This window comes from Anomaloglossus baeobatrachus, unplaced genomic scaffold (assembly GCF_048569485.1).
Source record: "Anomaloglossus baeobatrachus isolate aAnoBae1 unplaced genomic scaffold, aAnoBae1.hap1 Scaffold_65, whole genome shotgun sequence".
Classification (NCBI taxonomy): Eukaryota; Metazoa; Chordata; class Amphibia; order Anura; family Aromobatidae; genus Anomaloglossus; species Anomaloglossus baeobatrachus.
Window position 1 is genome coordinate 868,474 of NW_027445019.1, and position 15,597 is coordinate 884,070.

General features: G+C 58.2%; 1 protein-coding gene across 1 annotated transcript in view; it reads right to left on the reverse strand.

The window, feature by feature from the left end:
- The window catches only part of LOC142286281 (uncharacterized), a 95,358-nt gene extending 80,147 nt beyond the window's left edge, over positions 1-15,211 (reverse strand). Inside the window, exon 1 of the mRNA XM_075333340.1 lies at positions 15,122-15,211. The gene's annotated coding sequence lies outside the window, so the exon portion shown is untranslated. The remainder of the gene's footprint in view (positions 1-15,121) is intronic.
- Between the last annotated feature and the right edge of the window lie 386 nt (positions 15,212-15,597).

Here is a 15,597-nt window from a genome sequence, read left to right on the forward strand (position 1 = left end):
GACAAGGGGGCCGTCCCTCCACCTGGAGACAGACAGGTACAATCTCCAGAAGAGACAAGGGGGCCGTCCCTCCACCTGGGGACAGACAGGTACAATCTACAGAAGAGACAAGGGGGCCGTCCCTCCACCTGGAGACAGACAGGTACAATCTACAGAAGAGACAAGGGGGCCGTCCCTCCACCTGGGGAAAGACAGGTACAATCTACAGAGGAGACAAGGGGGCCGTCCCTCCACCTGGAGACAGACAGGTACAATCTCCAGAGGAGACAAGGGGGCCGTCCCTCCACCTGGAGACAGACAGGTACAATCTACAGAGGAGACAAGGGGGCCGTCCCTCCACCTGGGGACAGGTACAATCTACAGAGGAGACAAAGGGGCCGTCCCTCCACCTAGAGACAGACAGGTACAATCTCCAGAGGAGACAAGGGGGCCGTCCCTCCACCTGGGGACAGACAGGTACAATCTACAGAGGAGACAAGGGGGCCGTCCCTCCACCTGGAGACAGACAGGTACAATCTACAGAGGAGACAAGGGGGCCGTCCCTCCACCTGGAGACAGACAGGTACAATCTACAGAGGAGACAAGGGGGCCGTCCCACCACCTGGAGACACACAGGTACAATCTACAGAAGAGACAAGGGGGCCGTCCCTCCACCTGGAGACAGACAGGCACAATCTACAGAAGAGACAAGGGGGCCGTCCCTCCACCTGGAGACAGACAGGTACAATCTACAGAGGAGTAAAGGGGGCCGTCCCTCGACCTGGGGACAGACAGGTACAATCTACAGAGAAGACAAGGGGGCCGTCCCTCCACCTGGAGACAGACAGGTACAATCTCCAGAAAAGACAAGGGGGCCGTCCCTCCACCTGGGGACAGACAGGTACAATCTACAGAGGAGACAAGGGGGCCGTCCCTCCACCTGGGGACAGACAGGTACAATCTCCAGAGGAGACAAGGGGGCCGTCCCTCCACCTGGAGACAGACAGGTACAATCTACAGAGGAGACAAGGGGGCCGTCCCTCCACCTGGAGACAGACAGGCACAATCTACAGAAGAGACAAGGGGGCCGTCCCTCCACCTGGAGACAGACAGGTACAATCTACAGAGGAGACAAGGGGGCCGTCCCTCCACCTGGGGACAGACAGGTACAATCTACAGAGGAGACAAGGGGGCCGTCCCTCCACCTGGAGACAGACAGGTACAATCTCCAGAGGAGACAAGGGGGCCGTCCCTCCACCTGGAGACAGACAGGTACAATCTCCCGAGGAGACAAGGGGGCCGTCCCTCCACCTGGAGAAAGACAGGTACAATCTACAGAGGAGACAAGGGGGCCGTCCCTCCACCTGGAGACAGACAGGCACAATCTACAGAAGAGACAAGGGGGCCGTCCCTCCACCTGGAGACAGACAGGTACAATCTACAGAGGAGACAAGGGGGCCGTCCCTCCACCTGGAGACAGACAGGTACAATCTACAGAAGAGACAAGGGGGCCGTCCCTCCACCTGGAGACAGACAGGTACAATCTCCAGAAGAGACAAGGGGGCCGTCCCTCCACCTGGAGACAGACAGGTACAATCTACAGAAGAGACAAGGGGGCCGTCCCTCCACCTGGAGACAGACAGGTACAATCTCCAGAAGAGACAAGGGGGCCGTCCCTCCACCTGGGGACAGACAGGTACAATCTACAGAAGAGACAAGGGGGCCGTCCCTCCACCTGGAGACAGACAGGTACAATCTACAGAAGAGACAAGGGGGCCGTCCCTCCACCTGGGGAAAGACAGGTACAATCTACAGAGGAGACAAGGGGGCCGTCCCTCCACCTGGAGACAGACAGGTACAATCTCCAGAGGAGACAAGGGGGCCGTCCCTCCACCTGGAGACAGACAGGTACAATCTACAGAGGAGACAAGGGGGCCGTCCCTCCACCTGGGGACAGGTACAATCTACAGAGGAGACAAAGGGGCCGTCCCTCCACCTAGAGACAGACAGGTACAATCTCCAGAGGAGACAAGGGGGCCGTCCCTCCACCTGGGGACAGACAGGTACAATCTACAGAGGAGACAAGGGGGCCGTCCCTCCACCTGGAGACAGACAGGTACAATCTACAGAGGAGACAAGGGGGCCGTCCCTCCACCTGGAGACAGACAGGTACAATCTACAGAGGAGACAAGGGGGCCGTCCCACCACCTGGAGACACACAGGTACAATCTACAGAAGAGACAAGGGGGCCGTCCCTCCACCTGGAGACAGACAGGCACAATCTACAGAAGAGACAAGGGGGCCGTCCCTCCACCTGGAGACAGACAGGTACAATCTACAGAGGAGTAAAGGGGGCCGTCCCTCGACCTGGGGACAGACAGGTACAATCTACAGAGAAGACAAGGGGGCCGTCCCTCCACCTGGAGACAGACAGGTACAATCTCCAGAAAAGACAAGGGGGCCGTCCCTCCACCTGGGGACAGACAGGTACAATCTACAGAGGAGACAAGGGGGTCGTCCCTCCACCTGGAGACAGAAAGGAACAATCTACAGAAGAGACAAGGGGGCCGTCCCTCCACCTGGAGACAGACAGGTACAATCTACAGAGGAGACAAGGGGGTCGTCCCTCCACCTGGAGACAGAAAGGAACAATCTACAGAAGAGACAAGGGGGCCGTCCCTCCACCTGGAGACAGACAGGTACAATCTACAGAAGAGACAAGGGGGCCGTCCCTCCACCTGGAGACAGACAGGTACAATCTACAGAGGAGACAAGGGGGCCGTCCCTCCACCTGGAGACAGACAGGTACAATCTACAGAAGAGACAAGGGGGCCGTCCCTCCACCTGGAGACAGACAGGTACAATCTACAGAAGAGACAAGGGGGCCGTCCCTCCACCTGGAGACAGACAGGTGCAATTTCCAGAGGAGACAAGGGGGCCGTCCCTCCACCTGGAGACAGACAGGTACAATCTCCAGAGGAGACAAGGGGGTCATCCCTCCACCTGGAGACAGACAGGTACAATCTACAGAGGAGACAAGGGGGCCGTCCCTCCACCTGGAGACAGACAGGTACAATCTCCAGAAGAGACAAGGGGGCCGTCCCTCCACCTGGAGACAGACAGGTACAATCTCCAGAAGAGACAAGGGGGCCGTCCCTCCACCTGGGGACAGACAGGTACAATCTACAGAGGAGACAAGGGGGCCGTCCCTCCACCTGGGGACAGACAGGTACAATCTACAGAAGAGACAAGGGGGCCGTCCCTCCACCTGGAGACAGACAGGTACAATCTACAGAAGAGACAAGGGGGCCGTCCCTCCGCCTGGGGACAGAAAGGTACAATCTACAGAAGAGACAAGGGGGCCGTCCCTCCACCTGGAGACAGACAGGTACAATCTACAGAGGAGACAAGGGGGCCGTTCCTCCACCTGGAGACAGACAGGTACAATCTACATAAGAGACAAGGGGGCCGTCCCTCCACCTGGAGACAGACAGGTACAATCTCCAGAAGAGACAAGGGGGCCGTCCCTCCACCTGGTGACAGACAGGTACAATCTACAGAGGAGACAAGGGGGCCGTCCCTCCACCTGGGGACAGACAGGTACAATCTACAGAGGAGACAAGGGGGCCGTCCCTCCACCTGGAGACAGACAGGTACAATCTACAGAAGAGACAAGGGGGCCGTCCCTCCACCTGGAGACAGACAGGTACAATCTCCAGAAGAGACAAGGGGGCCGTCCCTCCACCTGGAGACAGACAGGTACAATCTACAGAAGAGACAAGGGGGCCGTCCCTCCACCTGGAGACAGACAGGTACAATCTCCAGAAGAGACAAGGGGGCCGTCCCTCCACCTGGGGACAGACAGGTACAATCTACAGAAGAGACAAGGGGGCCGTCCCTCCACCTGGAGACAGACAGGTACAATCTACAGAAGAGACAAGGGGGCCGTCCCTCCACCTGGGGAAAGACAGGTACAATCTACAGAGGAGACAAGGGGGCCGTCCCTCCACCTGGAGACAGACAGGTACAATCTCCAGAGGAGACAAGGGGGCCGTCCCTCCACCTGGAGACAGACAGGTACAATCTACAGAGGAGACAAGGGGGCCGTCCCTCCACCTGGGGACAGGTACAATCTACAGAGGAGACAAAGGGGCCGTCCCTCCACCTAGAGACAGACAGGTACAATCTCCAGAGGAGACAAGGGGGCCGTCCCTCCACCTGGGGACAGACAGGTACAATCTACAGAGGAGACAAGGGGGCCGTCCCTCCACCTGGAGACAGACAGGTACAATCTACAGAGGAGACAAGGGGGCCGTCCCTCCACCTGGAGACAGACAGGTACAATCTACAGAGGAGACAAGGGGGCCGTCTCACCACCTGGAGACACACAGGTACAATCTACAGAAGAGACAAGGGGGCCGTCCCTCCACCTGGAGACAGACAGGCACAATCTACAGAAGAGACAAGGGGGCCGTCCCTCCACCTGGAGACAGACAGGTACAATCTACAGAGGAGTAAAGGGGGCCGTCCCTCCACCTGGGGACAGACAGGTACAATCTACAGAGAAGACAAGGGGGCCGTCCCTCCACCTGGAGACAGACAGGTACAATCTCCAGAAAAGACAAGGGGGCCGTCCCTCCACCTGGGGACAGACAGGTACAATCTACAGAGGAGACAAGGGGGCCGTCCCTCCACCTGGGGACAGACAGGTACAATCTCCAGAGGAGACAAGGGGGCCGTCCCTCCACCTGGAGACAGACAGGTACAATCTACAGAGGAGACAAGGGGGCCGTCCCTCCACCTGGAGACAGACAGGTACAATCTACAGAGGAGACAAGGGGGCCGTCCCTCCACCTGGAGACAGACAGGCACAATCTACAGAAGAGACAAGGGGGCCGTCCCTCCACCTGGAGACAGACAGGTACAATCTACAGAGGAGACAAGGGGGCCGTCCCTCCACCTGGGGACAGACAGGTACAATCTACAGAGGAGACAAGGGGGCCGTCCCTCCACCTGGAGACAGACAGGTACAATCTCCAGAGGAGACAAGGGGGCCGTCCCTCCACCTGGAGACAGACAGGTACAATCTCCAGAGGAGACAAGGGGGCCGTCCCTCCACCTGGAGAAAGACAGGTACAATCTACAGAGGAGACAAGGGGGCCGTCCCTCCACCTGGAGACAGACAGGCACAATCTACAGAAGAGACAAGGGGGCCGTCCCTCCACCTGGAGACAGACAGGTACAATCTACAGAGGAGACAAGGGGGCCGTCCCTCCACCTGGAGACAGACAGGTACAATCTACAGAGGAGTAAAGGGGGCCGTCCCTCCACCTGGGGACAGACAGGTACAATCCACAGAGGAGACAAGGGGGCCGTGCCTTCACCTGGAGACAGACAGGTACAATCTACAGAGGAGACAAGGGGGCCGTCCCTCCACCTGGAGACAGACAGGTACAATCTACAGAAGAGACAAGGGGGCCGTCCCTCCACCTGGAGACAGACAGGTACAATCTACAGAGGAGACAAGGGGGCCGTCCCTCCACCTGGAGACAGACAGGTACAATCTACAGAGGAGACAAGGGGGCCGTCCCTCCACCTGGAGACAGACAGGTACAATCTCCAGAAAAGACAAGGGGGCCGTCCCTCCACCTGGGGACAGACAGGTACAATCTCCAGAGGAGACAAGGGGGCCGTCCCTCCACCTGGGGACAGACAGGTACAATCCACAGAGGAGACAAGGGGGCCGTGCCTTCACCTGGAGACAGACAGGTACAATCTACAGAGGAGACAAGGGGGCCGTCCCTCCACCTGGAGACAGACAGGTACAATCTACAGAAGAGACAAGGGGGCCGTCCCTCCACCTGGAGACAGACAGGTACAATCTACAGAGGAGACAAGGGGGCCGTCCCTCCACCTGGAGACAGACAGGTACAATCTACAGAGGAGACAAGGGGGCCGTCCCTCCACCTGGAGACAGACAGGTACAATCTCCAGAAAAGACAAGGGGGCCGTCCCTCCACCTGGGGACAGACAGGTACAATCTCCAGAGGAGACAAGGGGGCCGTCCCTCCACCTGGGGACAGACAGGTACAATCTCCAGAGGAGACAAGGGGGCCGTCCCTCCACCTGGAGACAGACAGGTACAATCTACAGAGGAGACAAGGGGGCCGTCCCTCCACCTGGAGACAGACAGGCACAATCTACAGAAGAGACAAGGGGGCCGTCCCTCCACCTGGAGACAGACAGGTACAATCTCCAGAGGAGACAAGGGGGCCGTCCCTCCACCTGGAGACAGACAGGTACAATCTCCAGAAGAGACAAGGGGGCCGTCCCTCCACCTGGGGACAGACAGGTACAATCTACAGAGGAGACAAGGGGGCCGTCCCTCCACCTGGAGACAGAGAGGTACAATCTACAGAAGAGACAAGGGGGCCGTCCCTCCACCTGGAGACAGACAGGTACAATCTACAGAAGAGACAAGGGGGCCGTCCCTCCACCTGGAGACAGACAGGTACAATCTCCAGAGGAGACAAGGGGGCCGTCCCTCCACCTGGAGACAGACAGGTACAATCTACAGAGGAGTAAAGGGGGCCGTCCCTCCACCTGGAGACAGACAGGTACAATCTACAGAGGAGACAAGGGGGCCGTCCCTCCACCTGGAGACAGACAGGTACAATCTACAGAGGAGACAAGGGGGCCGTCCCTCCACCTGGGGACAGACAGGTACAATCTACAGAGGAGACAAGGGGGCCGTCCCTCCACCTGGAGACAGACAGGTACAATCTACAGAGGAGACAAGGGGGCCGTGCCTCCACCTGGAGACAGACAGGTACAATCTACAGAGGAGACAAGGGGGCCGTCCCTCCACCTGGAGACAGACAGGTACAATCTACAGAGGAGACAAGGGGGCCGTCCCTCCACCTGGAGACAGACAGGTACAATCTCCAGAGGAGACAAGGGGGCCGTCCCTCCACCTGGAGACAGACAGGTACAATCTACAGAGGAGACAAGGGGGCCGTCCCTCCACCTGGTGACAGACAGGTACAATCTCCAGAGGAGACAAGGGGGCCGTCCCTCCACCTGGAGACAGACAGGTACAATCTACAGAGGAGACAAGGGGGCCGTCCCTCCACCTGCAGACAGACAGGTACAATCTACAGAGGAGACAATGGGGCCGTCCCTCCACCTGGGGACAGACAGGTACAATCTACAGAGGAGACAAGGGGGCCGTCCCTCCACCTGGAGACAGACAGGTACAATCTACAGAAGAGACAAGGGGGCCGTCCCTCCACCTGGAGACAGACAGGTACAATCTCCAGAGGAGACAAGGGGGCCGTCCCTCCACCTGGGGACAGACAGGTACAATCTACAGAGGAGACAAGGGGGCCGTCCCTCCACCTGGAGACAGACAGGTACAATCTACAGAAGAGACAAGGGGGCCGTCCCTCCACCTGGAGACAGACAGGTACAATCTACAGAGGAGACAAGGGGGCCGTCCCTCCACCTGGGGACAGACAGGTACAATCTCCAGAGGAGACAAGGGGGCCGTCCCTCCACCTGGGGACAGACAGGTACAATCTACAGAGGAGACAAGGGGGCCGTCCCTCCACCTGGAGACAGACAGGTACAATCTACAGAGGAGACAAGGGGGCCGTCCCTCCACCTGGGGACAGACAGGTACAATCTCCAGAGGAGACAAGGGGGCCGTCCCTCCACCTGGAGACAGACAGGTACAATCTACAGAGGAGACAAGGGGGCCGTCCCTCCACCTGGAGACAGACAGGTACAATCTCCAGAGGAGACAAGGGGGCCATCCCTCCACCTGGAGACAGACAGGTACAATCTACAGAGGAGACAAGGGGGCCGTCCCTCCACCTGGAGACAGACAGGTACAATCTACAGAGGAGACAAGGGGGCCGTCCCTCCACCTGGAGACAGACAGGAACAATCTACAGAAGAGACAAGGGGGCCGTCCCTCCACCTGGAGACAGACAGGAACAATCTACAGAAGAGACAAGGGGGCCGTCCCTCCACCTGGAGACAGACAGGTACAATCTACAGAGGAGACAAGGGGGCCGTCCCTCCACCTGGAGACAGACAGGAACAATCTACAGAAGAGACAAGGGGGCCGTCCCTCCACCTGGAGACAGACAGGTACAATCTACACAGGAGACAAGGGGGCCGTCCTCCACCTGGAGACAGACAGGTACAATCTACAGAAGAGACAAGGGGGTCATCCCTCCACCTGGAGACAGACAGGTACAATCTACAGAGGAGACAAGGGGGCCGTCCCTCCACCTGGAGACAGACAGGTACAATCTACAGAGGAGACAAGGGGGCCGTCCTCCACCTGGGGACAGACAGGTACAATCTACAGAGGAGACAAGGGGGCCGTCCCTCCACCTGGAGACAGACAGGTACAATCTACAGAGGAGACAAGGGGGCCGTCCCTCCACCTGGGGACAGACAGGTACAATCTCCAGAGGAGACAAGGGGGCCGTCCCTCCACCTGGAGACAGACAGGTACAATCTCCAGAGGAGACAAGGGGGCCGTCCCTCCACCTGGAGACAGACAGGTACAATCTCCAGAGGAGACAAGGGGGCCATCCCTCCACCTGGAGACAGACAGGTACAATCTCCAGAGGAGACAAGGGGGCCGTCCCTCCACCTGGAGACAGACAGGAACAATCTACAGAAGAGACAAGGGGGCCGTCCCTCCACCTGGAGACAGACAGGAACAATCTACAGAAGAGACAAGGGGGCCGTCCCTCCACCTGGAGACAGACAGGTACAATCTACAGAGGAGACAAGGGGGCCGTCCTCCACCTGGAGACAGACAGGTACAATCTACAGAAGAGACAAGGGGGCCGTCCCTCCACCTGGAGACAGACAGGTACAATCTACAGAGGAGACAAGGGGGCCGTCCTCCACCTGGAGACAGACAGGTACAATCTACAGAAGAGACAAGGGGGTCATCCCTCCACCTGGAGACAGACAGGTACAATCTACAGAGGAGAAAAGGGGGCCGTCCCTCCACCTGGAGACAGACAGGTACAATCTACAGAGGAGACAAGGGGGCCGTCCTCCACCTGGAGACAGACAGGTACAATCTACAGAGGAGACAAGGGGGCCGTCCCTCCACCTGGAGACAGACAGGTACAATCTACAGAAGAGACAAGGGGGTCATCCCTCCACCTGGAGACAGACAGGTACAATCTACAGAGGAGACAAGGGGGCCGTCCCTCCACCTGGAGACAGACAGGTACAATCTACAGAAGAGACAAGGGGGTCATCCCTCCACCTGGAGACAGACAGGTACAATCTACAGAGGAGACAAGGGGGCCGTCCCTCCACCTGGAGACAGACAGGTACAATCTACAGAGGAGACAAGGGGGCCGTCCCTCCACCTGGAGACAGACAGGTACAATATACAGAAGAGACAAGGGGGCCGTCCCTCCACCTGGAGACAGACAGGAACAATCTACAGAAGAGACAAGGGGGCCGTCCCTCCACCTGGAGACAGACAGGTACAATCTACAGAAGAGACAAGGGGGCCGTCCCTCCACCTGGAGACAGACAGGTACAATCTACAGAGGAGACAAGGGGGCCGTCCCTCCACCTGGAGACAGACAGGTACAATCTCCAGAAAAGACAAGGGGGCCGTCCCTCCACCTGGGGACAGACAGGTACAATCTACAGAGGAGACAAGGGGGCCGTCCCTCCACCTGGGGACAGACAGGTACAATCTCCAGAGGAGACAAGGGGGCCGTCCCTCCACCTGGAGACAGACAGGTACAATCTACAGAGGAGACAAGGGGGCCGTCCCTCCACCTGGAGACAGACAGGCACAATCTACAGAAGAGACAAGGGGGCCGTCCCTCCACCTGGAGACAGACAGGTACAATCTACAGAGGAGACAAGGGGGCCGTCCCTCCACCTGGAGACAGACAGGTACAATCTCCAGAAGAGACAAGGGGGCCGTCCCTCCACCTGGGGACAGACAGGTACAATCTACAGAGGAGACAAGGGGGCCGTCCCTCCACCTGGAGACAGAGAGGTACAATCTACAGAAGAGACAAGGGGGCCGTCCCTCCACCTGGAGACAGACAGGTACAATCTACAGAAGAGACAAGGGGGCCGTCCCTCCACCTGGAGACAGACAGGTACAATCTCCAGAGGAGACAAGGGGGCCGTCCCTCCACCTGGAGACAGACAGGTACAATCTACAGAGGAGACAAGGGGGCCGTCCCTCCACCTGGGGACAGACAGGTACAATCTACAGAGGAGACAAGGGGGCCGTCCCTCCACCTGGAGACAGACAGGTACAATCTACAGAGGAGACAAGGGGGCCGTGCCTCCACCTGGAGACAGACAGGTACAATCTACAGAGGAGACAAGGGGGCCGTCCCTCCACCTGGAGACAGACAGGTACAATCTACAGAGGAGACAAGGGGGCCGTCCCTCCACCTGGAGACAGACAGGTACAATCTCCAGAGGAGACAAGGGGGCCGTCCCTCCACCTGGAGACAGACAGGTACAATCTACAGAGGAGACAAGGGGGCCGTCCCTCCACCTGGGGACAGACAGGTACAATCTCCAGAGGAGACAAGGGGGCCGTCCCTCCACCTGGAGACAGACAGGTACAATCTACAGAGGAGACAATGGGGCCGTCCCTCCACCTGGGGACAGACAGGTACAATCTACAGAGGAGACAAGGGGGCCGTCCCTCCACCTGGAGACAGACAGGTACAATCTACAGAAGAGACAAGGGGGCCGTCCCTCCACCTGGAGACAGACAGGTACAATCTCCAGAGGAGACAAGGGGGCCGTCCCTCCACCTGGGGACAGACAGGTACAATCTACAGAGGAGACAAGGGGGCCGTCCCTCCACCTGGAGACAGACAGGTACAATCTACAGAAGAGACAAGGGGGCCGTCCCTCCACCTGGAGACAGACAGGTACAATCTACAGAGGAGACAAGGGGGCCGTCCCTCCACCTGGGGACAGACAGGTACAATCTCCAGAGGAGACAAGGGGGCCGTCCCTCCACCTGGGGACAGACAGGTACAATCTACAGAGGAGACAAGGGGGCCGTCCCTCCACCTGGAGACAGACAGGTACAATCTACAGAGGAGACAAGGGGGCCGTCCCTCCACCTGGGGACAGACAGGTACAATCTCCAGAGGAGACAAGGGGGCCGTCCCTCCACCTGGAGACAGACAGGTACAATCTACAGAGGAGACAAGGGGGCCGTCCCTCCACCTGGAGACAGACAGGTACAATCTCCAGAGGAGACAAGGGGGCCATCCCTCCACCTGGAGACAGACAGGTACAATCTACAGAGGAGACAAGGGGGCCGTCCCTCCACCTGGAGACAGACAGGTACAATCTACAGAGGAGACAAGGGGGCCGTCCCTCCACCTGGAGACAGACAGGAACAATCTACAGAAGAGACAAGGGGGCCGTCCCTCCACCTGGAGACAGACAGGAACAATCTACAGAAGAGACAAGGGGGCCGTCCCTCCACCTGGAGACAGACAGGTACAATCTACAGAGGAGACAAGGGGGCCGTCCCTCCACCTGGAGACAGACAGGAACAATCTACAGAAGAGACAAGGGGGCCGTCCCTCCACCTGGAGACAGACAGGTACAATCTACAGAGGAGACAAGGGGGCCGTCCTCCACCTGGAGACAGACAGGTACAATCTACAGAAGAGACAAGGGGGTCATCCCTCCACCTGGAGACAGACAGGTACAATCTACAGAGGAGACAAGGGGGCCGTCCTCCACCTGGGGACAGACAGGTACAATCTACAGAGGAGACAAGGGGGCCGTCCCTCCACCTGGAGACAGACAGGTACAATCTACAGAGGAGACAAGGGGGCCGTCCCTCCACCTGGGGACAGACAGGTACAATCTCCAGAGGAGACAAGGGGGCCGTCCCTCCACCTGGAGACAGACAGGTACAATCTACAGAGGAGACAAGGGGGCCGTCCCTCCACCTGGAGACAGACAGGTACAATCTCCAGAGGAGACAAGGGGGCCATCCCTCCACCTGGAGACAGACAGGTACAATCTCCAGAGGAGACAAGGGGGCCGTCCCTCCACCTGGAGACAGACAGGAACAATCTACAGAAGAGACAAGGGGGCCGTCCCTCCACCTGGAGACAGACAGGAACAATCTACAGAAGAGACAAGGGGGCCGTCCCTCCACCTGGAGACAGACAGGTACAATCTACAGAGGAGACAAGGGGGCCGTCCTCCACCTGGAGACAGACAGGTACAATCTACAGAAGAGACAAGGGGGCCGTCCCTCCACCTGGAGACAGACAGGTACAATCTACAGAGGAGACAAGGGGGCCGTCCTCCACCTGGAGACAGACAGGTACAATCTACAGAAGAGACAAGGGGGTCATCCTCCACCTGGAGACAGACAGGTACAATCTACAGAGGAGACAAGGGGGCCGTCCCTCCACCTGGAGACAGACAGGTACAATCTACAGAAGAGACAAGGGGGTCATCCCTCCACCTGGAGACAGACAGGTACAATCTACAGAGGAGACAAGGGGGCCGTCCCTCCACCTGGAGACAGGTACAATCTACAGAAGAGACAAGGGGGCCGTCCCTCCACCTGGAGACAGACAGGTACAATCTACAGAGGAGACAAGGGGGCCGTCCTCCACCTGGGGACAGACAGGTACAATCTACAGAGGAGACAAGGGGGCCGTCCCTCCACCTGGAGACAGACAGGTACAATCTACAGAGGAGACAAGGGGGCCGTCCTCCACCTGGAGACAGACAGGTACAATCTACAGAGGAGACAAGGGGGCCGTCCCTCCACCTGGAGACAGACAGGTACAATCTACAGAAGAGACAGGGGGGTCATCCCTCCACCTGGAGACAGACAGGTACAATCTACAGAGGAGACAAGGGGGCCGTCCCTCCACCTGGAGACAGGTACAATCTACAGAAGAGACAAGGGGGCCGTCCCTCCACCTGGAGACAGACAGGTACAATCTACAGAGGAGACAAGGGGGCCGTCCTCCACCTGGGGACAGACAGGTACAATCTACAGAGGAGACAAGGGGGCCGTCCCTCCACCTGGAGACAGACAGGTACAATCTACAGAGGAGACAAGGGGGCCGTCCCTCCACCTGGAGACAGACAGGTACAATCTACAGAGGAGACAAGGGGGCCGTCCCTCCACCTGGGGACAGACAGGTACAATCTACAGAGGAGACAAGAGGGCCGTCCCTCCACCTGGAGACAGACAGGTACAATCTACAGAAGAGACAAGGGGGCCGTCCGTCCACCTGGAGACAGACAGGTACAATCTACAGAAGAGACAAGGGGGCCGTCCCTCCACCTGGAGACAGACAGGTACAATCTACAGAAGAGACAAGGGGGCCGTCCCTCCACCTGGAGACAGACAGGTACAATCTACAGAAGAGACAAGGGGGCCGTCCCTCCACCTGGAGACAGACAGGTACAATCTACAGAAGAGACAAGGGGGCCGTCCCTCCACCTGGAGACAGACAGGTACAATCTCCAGAGGAGACAAGGGGGCCGTCCCTCCACCTGGAGACAGACAGGTACAATCTACAGAGGAGACAAGGGGGCCGTCCCTCCACCTGGGGACAGACAGGTACAATCTACAGAGGAGACAAGGGGGCCGTCCCTCCACCTGGAGACAGACAGGTACAATCTACAGAAGAGACAAGGGGGCCGTCCCTCCACCTGGAGACAGACAGGTACAATCTACAGAAGAGACAAGGGGGCCGTCCCTCCACCTGGAGACAGACAGGTACAATCTACAGAAGAGACAAGGGGGCCGTCCCTCCACCTGGGGACAGACAGGTACAATCTACAGAAGAGACAAGGGGGCCGTCCCTCCACCTGGAGACAGACAGGTACAATCTACAGAAGAGACAAGGGGGCCGTCCCTCCACCTGGGGACAGACAGGTACAATCTACAGAAGAGACAAGGGGGCCGTCCCTCCACCTGGAGACAGACAGGTACAATCTACAGAAGAGACAAGGGGGCCGTCCCTCCACCTGGAGACAGACAGGTACAATCTACAGAGGAGACAAGGGGGCCGTCCCTCCACCTGGAGACAGACAGGTACAATCTCCAGAGGAGACAAGGGGGCGTCCCTCCACCTGGAGACAGACAGGTACAATCTACAGAAGAGACAAGGGGGCCGTCCCTCCACCTGGAGACAGACAGGTACAATCTCCAGAAGAGACAAGGGGGCCGTCCCTCCACCTGGAGACAGACAGGTACAATCTACAGAAGAGACAAGGGGGCCGTCCCTCCACCTGGGGACAGACAGGTACAATCTACAGAAGAGACAAGGGGGCCGTCCCTCCACCTGGAGACAGACAGGTACAATCTACAGAAGAGACAAGGGGGCCGTCCCTCCACCTGGAGACAGACAGGTACAATCTACAGAGGAGACAAGGGGGCCGTCCCTCCACCTGGAGACAGACAGGTACAATCTCCAGAGGAGACAAGGGGGCGTCCCTCCACCTGGAGACAGACAGGTACAATCTACAGAAGAGACAAGGGGGCCGTCCCTCCACCTGGAGACAGACAGGTACAATCTACAGAGGAGACAAGGGGGCCGTCCCTCCACCTGGGGACAGACAGGTACAATCTACAGAAGAGACAAGGGGGCCGTCCCTCCACCTGGAGACAGACAGGTACAATCTCCAGAGGAGACAAGGGGGCCGTCCCTCCACCTGGAGACAGACAGGTACAATCTCCAGAGGAGACAAGGGGGCCGTCCCTCCACCTGGAGACAGACAGGTACAATCTACAGAGGAGACAAGGGGGCCGTCCCTCCACCTGGAGACAGACAGGTACAATCTACAGAAGAGACAAGGGGGCCGTCCCTCCACCTGGAGACAGACAGGTACAATCTCCAGAAGAGACAAGGGGGCCGTCCCTCCACCTGGAGACAGAATGTCGGCAATAAAATGTAAATAACATCCTTATGGTCACATGACTACAGCAGAGTGCTGACAGTGTGTGCTGTGCGCGCTCCGGGGGATTAGACGTCTGCGGTCACAGAATGCGAGGAAATCACTATACAACTACAGATACCACACCGCACTGTGTGACCGGGGAGCTTCACCTCACCTCATACCGCACCACAGGAGCCGCAGCGTGTGTAGATGTCCTCTGTACTGCGGCTGACACCAGGGTAGAGGCTAGATCGGAGTTGATTTTTTGAGGTGGGAGGAGTGATTTCATGAAATCATGATGTCACCGGAAAAGGCGGGGCTTTCTCAGTGCCGTGCTGATCTGTGGGCGGGAAGCGGCAGTGCTTGGACTCCTCAGTGCAGAGCGGAGGATCCTGACCCTGAGGTGGAGAAGAGTCAGCGTTTCCTCATTAGTTATAGCTCTGGGGTGTCAGGCTGGATGTTGGGGGCACAGAGCAGTGTCTCCTGTCTGTGTTGGGGGCTGCAGCTCGTGTATGTCTCAGGCTTCAATAAGGTAAGTGTCTTATGGGGGGTTACACGGAGCAGGGGATGATACTGTACGTTTGGGGGGGCTTGCACTGGCCGGGGTGCGACGCTGCACGTTTGGGGGGGGGATGGCACTGGCCGGGGGGC